This window comes from Gavialis gangeticus, unplaced genomic scaffold, assembly GCF_001723915.1.
Source record: "Gavialis gangeticus isolate Ggan-Ray unplaced genomic scaffold, GavGan_comp1, whole genome shotgun sequence".
NCBI lineage: Eukaryota > Metazoa > Chordata > Crocodylia > Gavialidae > Gavialis > Gavialis gangeticus.
The window spans coordinates 15,444,184-15,458,334 of NW_017729003.1; the positions used below are offsets into that span (position 1 = coordinate 15,444,184).

General features: G+C 43.1%; 1 non-coding gene across 1 annotated transcript; it reads right to left on the reverse strand.

Annotated features, from left to right (window-relative positions):
* Positions 1-5,061: 5,061 nt before the first annotated feature.
* TRNAS-UGA lies at positions 5,062-5,143 on the reverse strand. The gene has a single exon. It is a non-coding gene; the product is annotated as a tRNA-Ser (tRNA).
* Between the last annotated feature and the right edge of the window lie 9,008 nt (positions 5,144-14,151).

The following is a 14,151-nucleotide window of genomic DNA, read 5'->3' on the forward strand; positions in this document are numbered from 1 at the left end:
ATTGATGCTGGATGGTGCTTTCAGGTACGGTGAGATTGTTTGACCCAGGTCAAAGATACTCTCATCCAAAGCAGAAAGAACTTTGTCATGTATATCTAACTGGCTATGGCATTAAGTACAAAAGTAGTGAGCAAACCTGATCCTTCTTTTGGTTTTTGAGGTTAATAAGATTCCAGCTGTAGCTTGTAAGACAATAGATACGGGTTTGGAATACAATGATGAAATGGCACACAAGCTAAGATACAATAATGATGCTGTATGCATAACTACAGTGGTATGCATCTCAAAAACTGAATCCAGAGAATGAAGCTTTATATTATGCTTCTGGATTTCATGGTCCCAGTCAGGTGTCAAGTACCATTTTTGTGGTGGAGCACAGCAGGCCCCCCTCCCTCATGCCTTTGATTGGCCAAGGGCACCCAGAAGTCCCATCCCTCCCCAGAGATTGATAGATGGCCATCTGTCAATCTCTGGGGAGGGGCAGGACTTCCAGGGGCCTTTCAGCCAATCAGAGGTGTGGGATGGGGGTCCCTCTTGTCCCTTCCTGGATATTGCAATCTCTGAAGCAGGGCAGAACTTCTGGGAACCACTTGGTTAATCATAGGTGTTGGGGGGCCTGTTGCACTCCACCGTGAAAGTCTTCCCCTACCCTTCTCCCCTCTCCCTCTCCCTCCCCCCAGTGCTTCAGGATGCCAGGGCTTCCCACCTCTGTTTGCAGCTCCCTTCCCCCTTTCCTCTGCTCCATCCCCTCCCTCCCCCTCTGCTTGCTGGCTGCTTTTTCACTTTCTCACATGAACCAGGCTTTTTCATGCGAGACGTACCAAATTCAAAGTTTCTGTGAAAATTGTGAATTTGGTAAGCCCCTAATTATGACTGTTTTAGCAGATAATTATTTGACCAATAGTTACATCATATGAACTAAAATTATACCAATAATGTTATTCACAGTTTTAGTTCTAAGATTTTGGCATAAATGGAAACCATACATAGGAATAGGAATATACAAATAATCCCAATACTTTTCAGATGTAAATGGCAAGGTTAAAATGGCATCCGATGAGCTGATTAACGATGAATACAATAGTATGTCATTCAAAATCCCCATCGGAGCAATGCTAAATTCTGAGCAAAATTGTTTCCTGTTTACTCGTTTGTTTCCCAAATGTGATAGTTACATGTTCAGTTATAGTAGCAAATGCCACTGATGACTAATACCTTTATCAAGGACTTTAATTTCCTGACAGTGAACACCGTTACCTTCCACTTTCATCTCCATAAATGAGGAGAAGCTAAGATTGCTGGGGAAACAGGGAGTGAAGATGTTATAAAGCGGATGCAATTACCTGGCAAATGATAAAGCAACTCAATAAAAGGCTGTACTCTCATTCGGTTTCAGATGCTGCGATATGCATCAGTTACTTTGTGTTGGGCATTCTTATTGTTTCTCATCATCTCACCATTATCAGAGCTGCTAAGACTCCTGCTTCAGGGAGTTGCATACATTTATCCCATTTTCTTGCCTTGCTTGTTTGTTCCCCATTCCATGTTGACACGGACCAGACTAGCAATTGTGCTTTTCCTCCTCCTGGCTCCTGGAGACTATTGCTTGAGTGACTGGCTGTTCTGGTTTTCTCATTTGTGACCTTCCATGCTATGGGCCTAATTGTCCACTATGTTGTACTCTGTGTAGTCATTTAAACCTGTGCAAAGCAATGATAAATTGCTACCATATTGTCATGGGAACATTTTACATATATTTTTCACAGGTGTTAGGCTACACAGGTTATGAGGCAGCAGGTCCTTCAGGACTGCTTAGGCCAGAGCTTCAGCTGGTATCATTTGACATATTTCCATTGAAATGAATGGAGTTATGCTGATTTTTACCCATAATAACCTGCCCGCTACTATCTAGCAGTCTACATGGCAGATTTATAGTGATCAGAAATAAGAGTCTGAGTACAAATTGTGGAGCAGTGTCAACAGAAGTAAATGTATTTTTGGTTATTGTAATAAAAAAATAAGATTCCCCATTGGCAGCATCTAATTAGATAACAGGAGTTTCACAAGGCCTGTTCCTTTCAGTTGCCATATATACAGGTCTATGATAACCTGTTACAAGTGAAAGAAGCTGGAGGCTAGATTACCTTCTTGGATGTTGTCATTTTCTCTCTATAGCATTTTTTTTGGACAGCACTATTAAAAGAAAGGCAGTTTGCTGCCAGTGTTTTCCAGGTCTCCAGGCCTGCTTGATCTATAATACAATCATTAGTGCTCTAGAAAGAATGGCTTGCTTGCTTATGAGTCAGAAGTGTTTAATCAAAGAGTTACTGTAAATCACTTAGTCCTAAAGGCAGTTTTTCTAGGACACCTTTAAAGATGGAGCCAGCTGAAGGAACAGTAGAGAGAGAAATGGGTGGATTGAGGAAGCTTGGGTTCCCTAGCTCAGATCTGTAAAGATACTTGGGTACTTACATTAATTCTTAGACCAATGGGGGCCAACCTTCTTGGCAAGCACATTACAAATTAGCCTTGCAGCCTCCCCAAGTAGCATTCCAATCCCCTTCCCAATCTGTTGCTCTTTCTGCTTCCTGCCTTGTGCTCCCTTCACAATCTGCTACTCTGCCTCTTGCTCGCTGCCTCATCTGCTGCTCTGCTTTCTCCTCCCTGCCCTATCCATTATTGTGCTGCCTCTCCCTATCCTGGTCTGCTGTGTGTCACACACAGAGGCTAGCTGTGCCACTTGTGGCACACACATTGCGAATTGGCCATCCCTGATTTAGACACTGGTGACCTTTTCACATCTGTTGCTTTCTTCCACCTAAACCCATAGGATGCATCCCAACAAGTGTGCATGTGTGGTTTGTGGAGCCTCAAAACAGGATGAGGAGTTGCAAACCTCATGCGGTACACGTGTACCCATTTGCCACGCTGGTAATTTGTGGCGTGGTGGCTTTTTCTGACAGTTGGATCTCCTGCTTTAAAAAAAACTCACCACTGAAAAAAGCAGCATAGCGCATGTGGCAGCAGTGTGGCGCATCTGGCAGCATGTTCTGGCTGCCAACCAAGCTCTGAGCCTGCCCCGGGAGGTGCCCAGGACTCCAGGTAAAGCAGCTGGGGCCAGTACAGGAGCTGGCCCCAGTGTCCCCTACCCCACTCAGGTCACTTTGCCACTTGCCAGAGTACGTGTGCAGGGCTGTGCCCCTGAAAAATAGCAGTGGCACAAATATGTGATGCTTCTATTTGTCCCACAGGAAACACATGCCCCTGCACATGCGCACTTGTTGGATGTGCCCATAGGTGCTTAAGTCTCTCAGAATCTTAACTTTCTGACTAACATTTGCAAAGCCACTAAGCTCCAGTGGTGTCCTACAATTAACAGGCTGCTTGGATCCCTAGCTCAAGAAAAAACCTCAAATAAGATTTTTAAATGCATTAGGGGAATGCCTATCTGAGAAGTGTACTCAATGCACACTTAACCCCTGTTATCTGAATAGGAAGTGCAACAGCAGGCCAGCCTGGCTAGACAGCAATCTCTTCAGTGAGTTGAAACTCAAAAAAGGAATCCTATAAAAAGTGGAAATTTGGTCACAGTATTAGGTAAGAGTATAAGACTATTGCATGGGACTGCAGGGAGAAAATTAGGAAGGCCCAGGCACAATTTGAGTTTAAATTTTTTTCTGTAGACCTCTAGTGGGCAGCATTTCAATAAATACTGTTGCAAAATTACCTGGATATTCCTTTGTTCTACTTCCTTTTTACTCATTAATTGAAAACTTGAAAAATAATCATTTGTAAGAAGAAAATCTGCATTAAATGCAAATATCTGATCGAATAAACTGGGAAGCTAATCAAAATTTCAGCTGTATTCCTAATATGCTCTGACTCTCCATTTCCTCTTCTATGCAAGAGATCAATTCATTTTTTTCTTAGCATATCCTAAATAAGCTCTGTCAGCAGAAATGATATATTAGAGATTGTATTTATTTTACAGTTAGTAGTAGGTTGGAGCTTTGTTAGGTTTATTAAAGTTATGAAATGGAGCGCAAGTATTCAGTAGGAAATAACTAACAAAATAACATGGAGGAACATGTTTATTTCTAGCAAAAGTTTGCTACAGTAAATAAAATTCAACACATGATCGTTGCATTTATTAATTTTGTATGCGTATAGTATTATACAAACTGTAGCTACCCAGTACATTCCAGATGAAATTTTGTGGGTACATAAATCAAATGTGGCTGACGTTAAGAACTTGGCTAACTTACACTTCTGACTGAAGAAGCAAAATGAATGCAGATGTGAAGAAAACATAATTACTGGAATATTTTTCACTTGTTTTCTTGCAGCAGCCCAAATAAAATTATTTCAGCCCTGCACATAAAAGTATCATGCATGTGTTTTAGTGCGTGGGCTTTAAAATGTTAGGATGAAAATTGCACAACTAACAACACTGCAATAAAAGATAATTAAATGAAATCCTCTTAACCCATGCCTGAGTTGAAAGAAGGTTGCACTGAGGACTTCCTAATGAAGTTGACCTCAGCTAATGCCTGCAGACTTTAGAAGGCATCAAGGTAAGAGCTCCTAAGTGAAGAACACCTTTCTTACATTAAGACCATTTAAGAATTCAGGGTAACTCCGGTAAAACCAAGTGATTTGGCAGCATGAAAACAGGTCTCAGATTTAGGTGTGGCACACCTGCCACACCCCTACATTTGAACCAAACTTTTTTTCGCATTTCCTTTTTATTTCCACTTTTCCCCCTAGGTATGCATCTTAACAGTGAATAGCTTCTTAAACACATATGACAAAACAGACAGCAGAAATTTATGGCTGAATTTTGAACGGTTCATTTATTTCTCATCGCTGCATTAATACTGGCTGCTGGTTTCCAGTGCCCATTTTTTGGGCTGGGGGGAGCGGGGGGAGGACCCGGAGTCTCTTGAGTGGCTAATGCTTAGGGAGTTTCCCAGGCAAAGAATTCATGCCGCTGCAGCCTCTTGGCTAGCAACGAGCAAGCTTATTTAGCAAGAATAAAAAAAAAACTACCCCGTGTACTGCCGCAGCGAGCAGGGTTCGAACCTGCGCGGGGAGACCCCATTGGATTTCAAGTCCAACGCCTTAACCACTCGGCCATCGCTGCTGCTGCTAAAGATACGGCCCGGCAGGAAACTTTACTCACACTCGCTCTGCCCACGGCCGCCTCCTGCAAGGCCCGTGGCCAATGGGAGGGAGTGGGGCCCCATCTCCTCCGCCTGGGCTTTCCCGCAGCCGCAGAAGATTGGGTTGGACTTGTTCTTCTGGGTCCGTGACGGAGCTTTCGCCCCGCCCTGAGCCGCAGGGTGGAGTGGGGGGACTGGTGCTCGGGTCGTGGCTGTCGCGGTGCAACCGGGCGGCGCGGCTTGTTCCCGCGGCCCTGCAGCTACCTCCCTCCCCGCCGCGGCCGGTTGTGCCCCGGCCCTGCCTCAGGCGCCGCTGCTGGGCCGTGGCCTGCTCCCCTCGGGCCTCGCCCGCTTCTCTTGAGACACCCTTTACACGTCCCTCAGCAGCGAGGACAGTCCTGGGGTCACGCAGCACTTCCAGGACCCAAACAGCGCTAGTCTCTCAGCCGGTTCCCGTAGCTTTGAACTGAAAGGGAAAATAATGCCGGGGGCTAAAAAAAGCACAAGCATTTTTAATGCTCGTTATTCATATTAAGCCTCAGTGTCATACTTCAAGCCTTGGTTTGCAGTGCTTTTATCTTGAAATTGATGCAGCTTGTACAGATGGATTTGGAGTCCTTGTTCTGATGGATTTTGCTCTTTACCAGGAATTAAAAGATCAGGGTATATTTTTGAAACTTTCTCCAAACACTTTTGGCCTGGTCTGGCCTTGCCCAAGTCGACGCAGATTGTGCTGCTGATTTCAGTGGGAACAAAATCGGGCCCTATGTTCCACCTGAAAAAATGATTATAGTCTCTGAGGACACCAGTGACAGATATGACTTTAGTCATCTTTTTAAAGCGCAGAGTTGCTACAGGGAATTTGATTCTATGCCTTTTGGTGTTAATTTTCCCAGGTTGAATCTTATGGTTGTTTTGTCCATGTTTATTGAACAGAGAGACATAGTTGCGTTAGCCTAAAGTCCAGCGGAAGGCAGGGTAGATTTTCACCTTACAGGCTAACTAAATTAGAGTTATATATACCATAAGCTTTTGTGAGCTAGCACTCCATCAGCTGCTATGAAAGGCGTATACTGCTCTATGCATATCCTTTCACAGCATCTGCTGAAGTGAGCCCCACTTTATTAAAACGTATGCTATATATACGTACACACATCTGATTTACAGGTGTAGACATTCAGTTTCTCTTGGAAGAGTCAGCTCTTTTCCAGGAGAAACCACAAGTGTACAGATGTTCAGGATTTTTCCCTCAGAGCAAAAATGGCAGCTCCAGGAGAAAAATGATCTGGGAACAGCCAGGGGTAAATCATGGTTTCTTCTGGGAGAACGAAAGTCTGTATACATTCTCTTCAAAGAGAAGCTACAGAATAGTTCTCCAGTGGTGGTGATGCGGAGAGGGTGCATGTGCACCCTCTGACAACAGTGTTCCTGGGCAGAGGTGGACAGGCGAGATCGCTGGTGCCCCCCCCCGGAGAGCGCTGGCTGGGGAGTGCACTAGGAGAAGTGGTCCCCCATGGCCAATCCTGCCGACCAGGAAGTGCCAGTGGCATGCTGCTGCCAGTTGTGGGTGTTTGTGGGTTGGCAGGATTGGGTGCAGGGGGACCACCCCTGGCCTGCAAAATCGGCTGTGGGGGAACCCCCACCCAGTTGCTGACTGTCAACTAGTGGGGCAAGTGCCCCCCCCCAACTCAGGAGGCACCAGTTGCCCAATGTCCTCCAGCATCCCAGAGTACTTTGCTCCTGCCCCCACCAGGAGACTCTGTTGCTTACTGGACTCTGCTGCTCCAGCTTAGCAGGGAACAGAACAGGCCTCCTTTTCAGTCTCCACATTGTGCTGCAGGGAGATACAGGCAGTTTGAGTTGACAATGCTGCCCTGAAACTGCTGCTGTCTATCTCTAGGCAGACTGAGGTAGTCTGCAGGGCATGCTGAGATGTGTACACAGGGCTCCCCTAGCTCCACAGCATCGGCCCTGCAAGCTCTCTGCTTTTCAGGGCCTCAGCATTTGAATGTCTGCGGGCATCTCAAGGTAAGTTTTATTACCAAGAGAACAAACCTGGGAGATTTCTCCCAGATTATTTGAATGCATGTATATGCAGCCTTAATTAGTTAGTCTATAAAGTGCAAATCTACTCTGACTTCTCCATGTCTATTCTCATTCTTCTTTCTATGTCTGTTTTTATTTTGCTGTCTTATTAGTTGTTCACTACTCCTTCCAATTTAGTATTACTAGCAGAATTAATTACTGTGCTGTTTATGGCCTGCTGTAGATATTTAATAAATATGGATGCAACAAAGGTCTTCTACAGTGCTGTTCTAGGTGTCTTACTCCAAGTCAGTAAGAAATAATGTATTTTATATATTTTATCTGGTATGATATATTCTTTATAAACCTATGCTGCTCACTCCTTGTAGTTTAATATATTGGTGTATTAGACAAGGCAAATATATATATCTCAAAGTTTTAATGAGGATATGTAAGTACTACATGCTGAGTTTGGAAAAATCTACTCAGTCTGCATGGGGTCTGGTGCACTTCACAGATGCCCCCAACACCTGCTCCTTTTTGTGGGCAGAGGGAGACCCTGGCGAATGCCTACCTGGAATGCACCAGGCTGCAGCCGCTGGACCTCCTCTTCTGAAGTTCTGGCTGCACTATTCCCAATTCTTTTTTCTTTATTCACACCCCATCTGTAGCCCTACCAAGTCCCGGGATGTCCTGGTCAACGTCCTCCTGGCCCTGGCCAAGCTGGCCATGTACTTGACCAGGAAGGAGGCTGTGGCTGGGAGGGTCCCGGGGAACTGTGGGGCCATTTCCCTCTCCTTGATTCACTCCCATCTCTGAGCAAAGTATCACTAGGCAGTGTCTGCTGGCTCCTTGGACTCGTTTGCGGGCCAGTGGATGCTATCCAGTGTGCTCTGCTTGGTGTCCCCATTTGGCATGTTTATTTTGAACCTCTGACCTGCACTCCTATCCCTGTTTTTTCATTTTTTGTCCCACAAATGTTGTTGTCACCTTTTCCTGTGGCTTCCTACCTAAGGGAGGCCAATCAGTGATTTGGTGGGCTGGGCCCACACATTCTTTTAAAGGTAGACAAATAGTTCAGTCTACATGGGGAATAGAGAAGAGAACTGGTCCAATTACAAACAAACACCCTGGCCTATCCAGGCAATGCATTGAGCTTGTTAAAGAATAGGGACAGAAAATGAGATGACAAACACTACATTGCTAATGGGGAACTACAGTATTTCTCAACTATAAGCAGAAAAAGAACTTGGTTTCAATAACAAAGAAACAAAAAAGTACCAGTTAAGTTTTGAATTAAGGCTCCAAATTTATTTTACGTTTAGTTCCTGAAGCAACTGATTTGCTTTATTTTTCCTGAAGAGAGATTATTTAAACATTCGCATTTCTAAGGGACTATTCCAGTTTGATTCCCTGAAACAAAGGACTTTTTAAAGTTAAAAACCAGAGGAAGCTGGCCTGTGTAATGCACTTAAACCAGAGGAGAGTTGTTTTATTAATTTCCCAGGGTTTATTTGTACATAAAGCCTCTTGACACTTGAGAGTACCTCATGACCAGGAGATTTGTGTATCACAGTTTATGTCCACTTGTTGAGTCTTGCATATTATTTGGCACTCTGTCCAAAAACATTGCCAACCCCTGCTATTACTATTTTTACCTGGCTTTGATTCCAAGTGAAATGAATTTTGGTGTATTCCAGACTCTAACATACAAAGGACCAGATCACCAAAGCAATGCATGGTATTTGGTCTCTGCTCTGGTTGGGCTTCATACTGTATTAGCTTGGTTACGGCACCTCAAGAATGAGGCTTATTTGAATCAAATGAGTTACGGAACTGTGTTTTGGTTCTTGTACTTGATCTCTATGCCAAGCCATGTGTTTCATATATACTGAATATTATGGTAAAAAAATGTTATGCTTAGACTACACAGGAAATAAAGCAAGCCCAAAACAACATGGTATTTACTCAAATCCAAGATGAGGCTCTTCCCTACTTAACTTGGGGGGAAAAAGCCCCCCATCTTGATTTGGCTGAGGGGGGTTAGGGCAGACAGCTGCTGTGGCTCTGGCTCCAGTCCCAACCTCAGGGTTCAGGTTGGAACTTCAGTTGCTACCTGCTGTGGCAGAAGGCCACATCTGTTTCTCCCCAAAAACTCTGCTCTGTGACAATTTGGTTAGGATGGGCCCAGCAGAGGATACATACCTTACCCTATCTCTTTAGGTAGCCTGAGCTGGATACATTCCTGAGGGAAGGGGGCACCTGCTCCCTCTGCCATCACATGCCTGGGTGAGGGGCTTGGGCTCCCTGGAGAGCTAGTCTGCTAGTCTGCCTAGCAACTAGTGATGCATTTCAAATTGGTTGGCTGACAGCCAACAGGTGCTGGCCTCCATTGGACCAGGGAAGTGAGGTCATAAGGGCTATATAAGTTAAGGACTTCCCAGGAGGAAGACTCAGAAAGAGAGAAGAGCTGGGCCATCTGAAACTTGGTCTCTCTCTCAGAACTCATGATCAAGGAACTGCCTGTCTCCAGAGGGAATCTCCAACTGCCTCTGGATGATACTTGTGAGTAAGCTACCTGAGGTCTAACTAGATATATAGCTTGCAGTAACTCAGATGCGTGATCAAAGGCTTCCCCACAAAGGCACTGTGGGGAAGACAGGTGCCAGGGGTGCAGGAATGGTGGGGGGCAAGTGGCAGAGAAGCAGGTGGTGGGGGAGGCAGGCATGGGAGAGACAGGTAGGAGGGAGCAAGATGTGTGGGGGAGAAAATGGCAATGGTCAGGCTGCTTAACCTGCTTCCACTACCTCCCCCATCACCTTCCATCCTACTGCTTTCCCCACCAGCTAAGATTGCCCCCCCCTGCAAAAAAAAAAAAAATATATATATATATATGAAAGAAAAAAATGAAAAATGGGAGTTACTTGCTTCTTGTATCCCTTCTGGCTTTTCATATGCTCTGGGAACTCTGTCTGCCATGACTGACTACAGTTCACCAATCTTGCCTTTACTCAACAAAAATAATTTGTTTGCAGTCAGAGCAACGCAGATACAAAATTACTGTAAGCCTTTGGATACAGGTGTATGAATTATATTCTGTATTATGACAGGATGTTTCCAGGTAGATCAACTGATTAAAACTAACAAAAATGAAGCAAACCCCTGAGACAAATATCATATAAAGCAGGGTTGTGCAACTGGTGGCATGTGGGCTACATGAAACCTGCAAGGGAATAAATTGTGACCCCCTTTCCCCTAGCCTCTTATCCAGCTGCTGCTCCCCCGCCATTGCTTTGGCTGCTGCTGTAGGTGCCCCCTTCCTCCTCTGGTTGCTGCTTCCTGGCTTGCTCTAGGCTTATTTTATAGATTTCATAGACATTAGGGCTGGAAGGGACCTCAGAAGATCATCGAGTCCAGCCCGCTGCCCGAAGGGCAGGAAGTCAGCTGGAGTCATAGGATCCCAGCAAGATAAGCATCCAAACTTCTCTTGAAGGCGTTCAATGTAGGTGCTTGAACCACCTCCGGTGGCAGGCTATTCCAGACTTTATAAGGGTGTCTGGCCCCCAGCTACTTAGAAGTTGGACAGGTTTGATGTAAAGGATACAGTAAGCTTCAGAAGTCATTAAAGAGGCTTCTTATAATCTTGAGTCTTTGGTTAAAAAACATAAGATTAGAATGTCTTCCCTCTTTCCCTCCAATATTGGGTCTTTTTATATTTATATTCTGGTTTTTCATAACAATTTTTAAATTTATTTTTTGTGTTAATAAAAATTACATATATAATGATAGAATTTGGAGTATAAACTGTGATCATCTACATAATGTTTCAGTGAATTTTCTCAGAGTCTTTGGATATTAGGTCTTGCTCAGTCGGAAGAAAAGACTATGTCCCATACTGCCTTTTTATTTTTTCAATAGATTTTTATTTTCAAGCTGCAGTTTCGTCTATACAGGCAGTCCTTGGACTTATGACACAATTGGTTCCTGAAAACCTCATCTTAAGTCGAAATATTGTAACTCGGAACCAATTTTCTCATAAGAAATAATGTCATAAATGGGGGATTGCTTCCTGAACCAAGGGCTGATACCCTATTTTCACCAAAAATACCCCAGAATTTTGTACTTGATCAATTATAGATGAGTAATATAGCTACATTAATGTATTTGTAATGTAAATAGCAATCATATTGATTTGGAAGGACTTCTTTGAGGTGACTTTGCTGGACATTTTGAAGGGTTCTTGGTTGGACTTTTTGAAGAGCTCTTGGCTGGAGCCTTCTCAGGAGTCTTGGCTGCAGGCTTTTCTGGAGCCTTAAAGAAAGTATCCAAGGAAGTTTGGACAGATGTTCTCCAGGGAGATGAGCGATGCAGCAAACTTGTTCGCTGGCATGGTGTTGCATCGGATCAAGCGTTGTAAAGTTGAAACTGACGACATAAAGTTAAAACAGGGCATTGATTTATAAATGTTGTAAGTGTGAAATGTTGTAACTCAAAACATTGTAAGTCGAGGACTGCCTGTAGTCCTTTTGTGTTAGACAGTTGTAGTATGGTAAACATGTGGCATAAAAATACTTGTTTTTCAGTGAAACAAATACCTTTTACATGCTGACATGTCCTTTCATTCACACTTTGATAAAAGAAAAAACTATTTTACTAGATTAAAAAAACATTTTAGCTGCATGCACTAAAATTTGTTACACACTATCCAATATTCATTGATTCATAAGAAATATTTTTATTGAAAAATGATTGTGCCATATACCTGATTTTCTTTTGCCCTAATTCTCTTCTCTTATTAAATTATTATTCATTGGCTTTTGGCAACAACATATTCTTTAATTTTGTTTTTTAAATATATGTCGCCACACTTTTTATGGAGCAAGCTTCTTCATAGCATCTTCAGACGTTTACTATTTAGAATAGAAATAATAAGACTAAATCAGATAGAACTTAAACATTTGGGAAGGAGGGGAAGGCCCCAGGATACATACATTTGACAGAATTTGAATACAGAGTCCATAACTTAATCATAAAAATATACATATCCATCATGGTGAACTTTAGGGATTTTTGGCTACTTTTTTTCCTCCAATGCAATAGATATTTTCATGACTGTCATCCCTTTCCCCCACCACTCCCATCTTAAAAAATTAAAAGTAGTGCCAAACCTACTTTAACTCAGCAAACTTGGAATACAAAGGAACATTGTATATGCACGTACACAAAACAGATTCCACAAGGGGAACAAAAAACCCCACCCCTCAAAAAAACCAGCCAAACAAGAAAATCCCCACAAAAATCTGAAACAACCCTCAAAATAAAAAATAGCAGCAGTGTTTAGGAAACAAGGTACATCTTCAAGTCTAAAAAAGGTTGAGAACCACTGCTTTAGGATATACTTAATCTAGTTTTCAAGATTTTCTGCACAAGCATTGGGACTAATAATCTTTTCAAAATTAAAGCTGAGAGTACCATATATTTACAAGAAACCAGGAACTGTGACTAAGACACACATATTGCAAGACTTGCAATAAAATCATGAAAGTTAGTTACAGCAGCTAAATATTCAATAAATTATGCTTTTAAATTAGTATGAAATGTATAGATGAAACATATTTTACTTTTGCAATGCTAGAGTGCCCTCCAGTGTCTTTTGTGTAAGTTGCAGATAAAATTTTGGATAGGAAGTATTGGAAGTATCACATGGTAGCAAGTACAGTATTACACACTTGTGTCAAAGAATGATCTTTGTGAATATGCAGTATGCATTGCAGAGACAGCACGATCAGAGTGGGTAAGGAGGAGAATATCATTTGCAGTGTTGCCAAATTCTAGCAGCTGCCTCATTGAAGTGTGGAAGTCTAGTCTTCTGATAATAGCTTCAACTAAGTTCTCCACTGTGATGTCAAATCCTAGTTATGCTTCTGGTTGGTAGCAATGTAGCTGTTTATGGAAACTATTCAATGATGTCTAAAAGGATGTCTAAATTAAAACTCAGCTGGAACAAATGCACCTTAAACCCCATCAAAGTCTGGCTCTACAGCAGGGGTATCAAATTCATCCTGTCCCATGGGCCAGATCAGGGGCGTGGGGCTAGTCCGCCAGTTGGATTAAGTAAGAAGACTGGCCCTGAACACCAGAGCCAGCATGTGCCTAGAACCAACCTTATGTGCTGCATGCAACACATGTTGGCTCCAGCCCCTCATGCTGCACATCCCGGACTGGCCCTGTGCATTGTGTGCAGTACATGCACCAGGTCCAGCCCTGTGCAATGTGTGCCATACTGACTCCATGCCCTGAGTGCAGTGTGTGGGACTGGGCCTAGTTCATGCTTTCTATAGCATGCAGAGCTGGTTTGAGACCCACAGGCAGCACTGTGAACCAGATGATAGTACTCCACAGGTTTGATCTGGCCCATGATTTTTGACACCCCTGATATAGTCGACTGTTATAAAATCAGCTCCTCAGACACTGAGTAGACAGGGGATGTTGAATGAGTATATTCTGCTACTTGTAAAATTTCATTAATATCTCATAACTCAATTTAGCTGATCGTAGACAGCAAGAGAATACATGAAGTCATAAGAAATCTGGTATTAGACAGTTTGGGACTTTATAGACCAGCTACTTAAATTTCACCACTTTGAACTGTGGTAAACTTAAAATGTTTTAAGGCTGAAATCAAGCACTGAAAGTGCTATTTGAATATACCAGTATATGCTTTTGAAATGCAACTAAAATTTGTGGTTGTACAGCACTTTTCTTCAATGTATAATGACATGTAAAGTAAGGAGGAAGAAAAATTGTTTGTAGTAGTTAAAGGGCTTATGATTGCAATTAACAGCAAGAAACAGAATCATTGAACTGTAGAAAATTAGGGTTGGAAGGGACCTCAGGAGGTCATCTAGTCAACCCCCTCCTCAAAGCAGGGCCATCCCCAACTAGATCATCCCAGCTAAGGCTT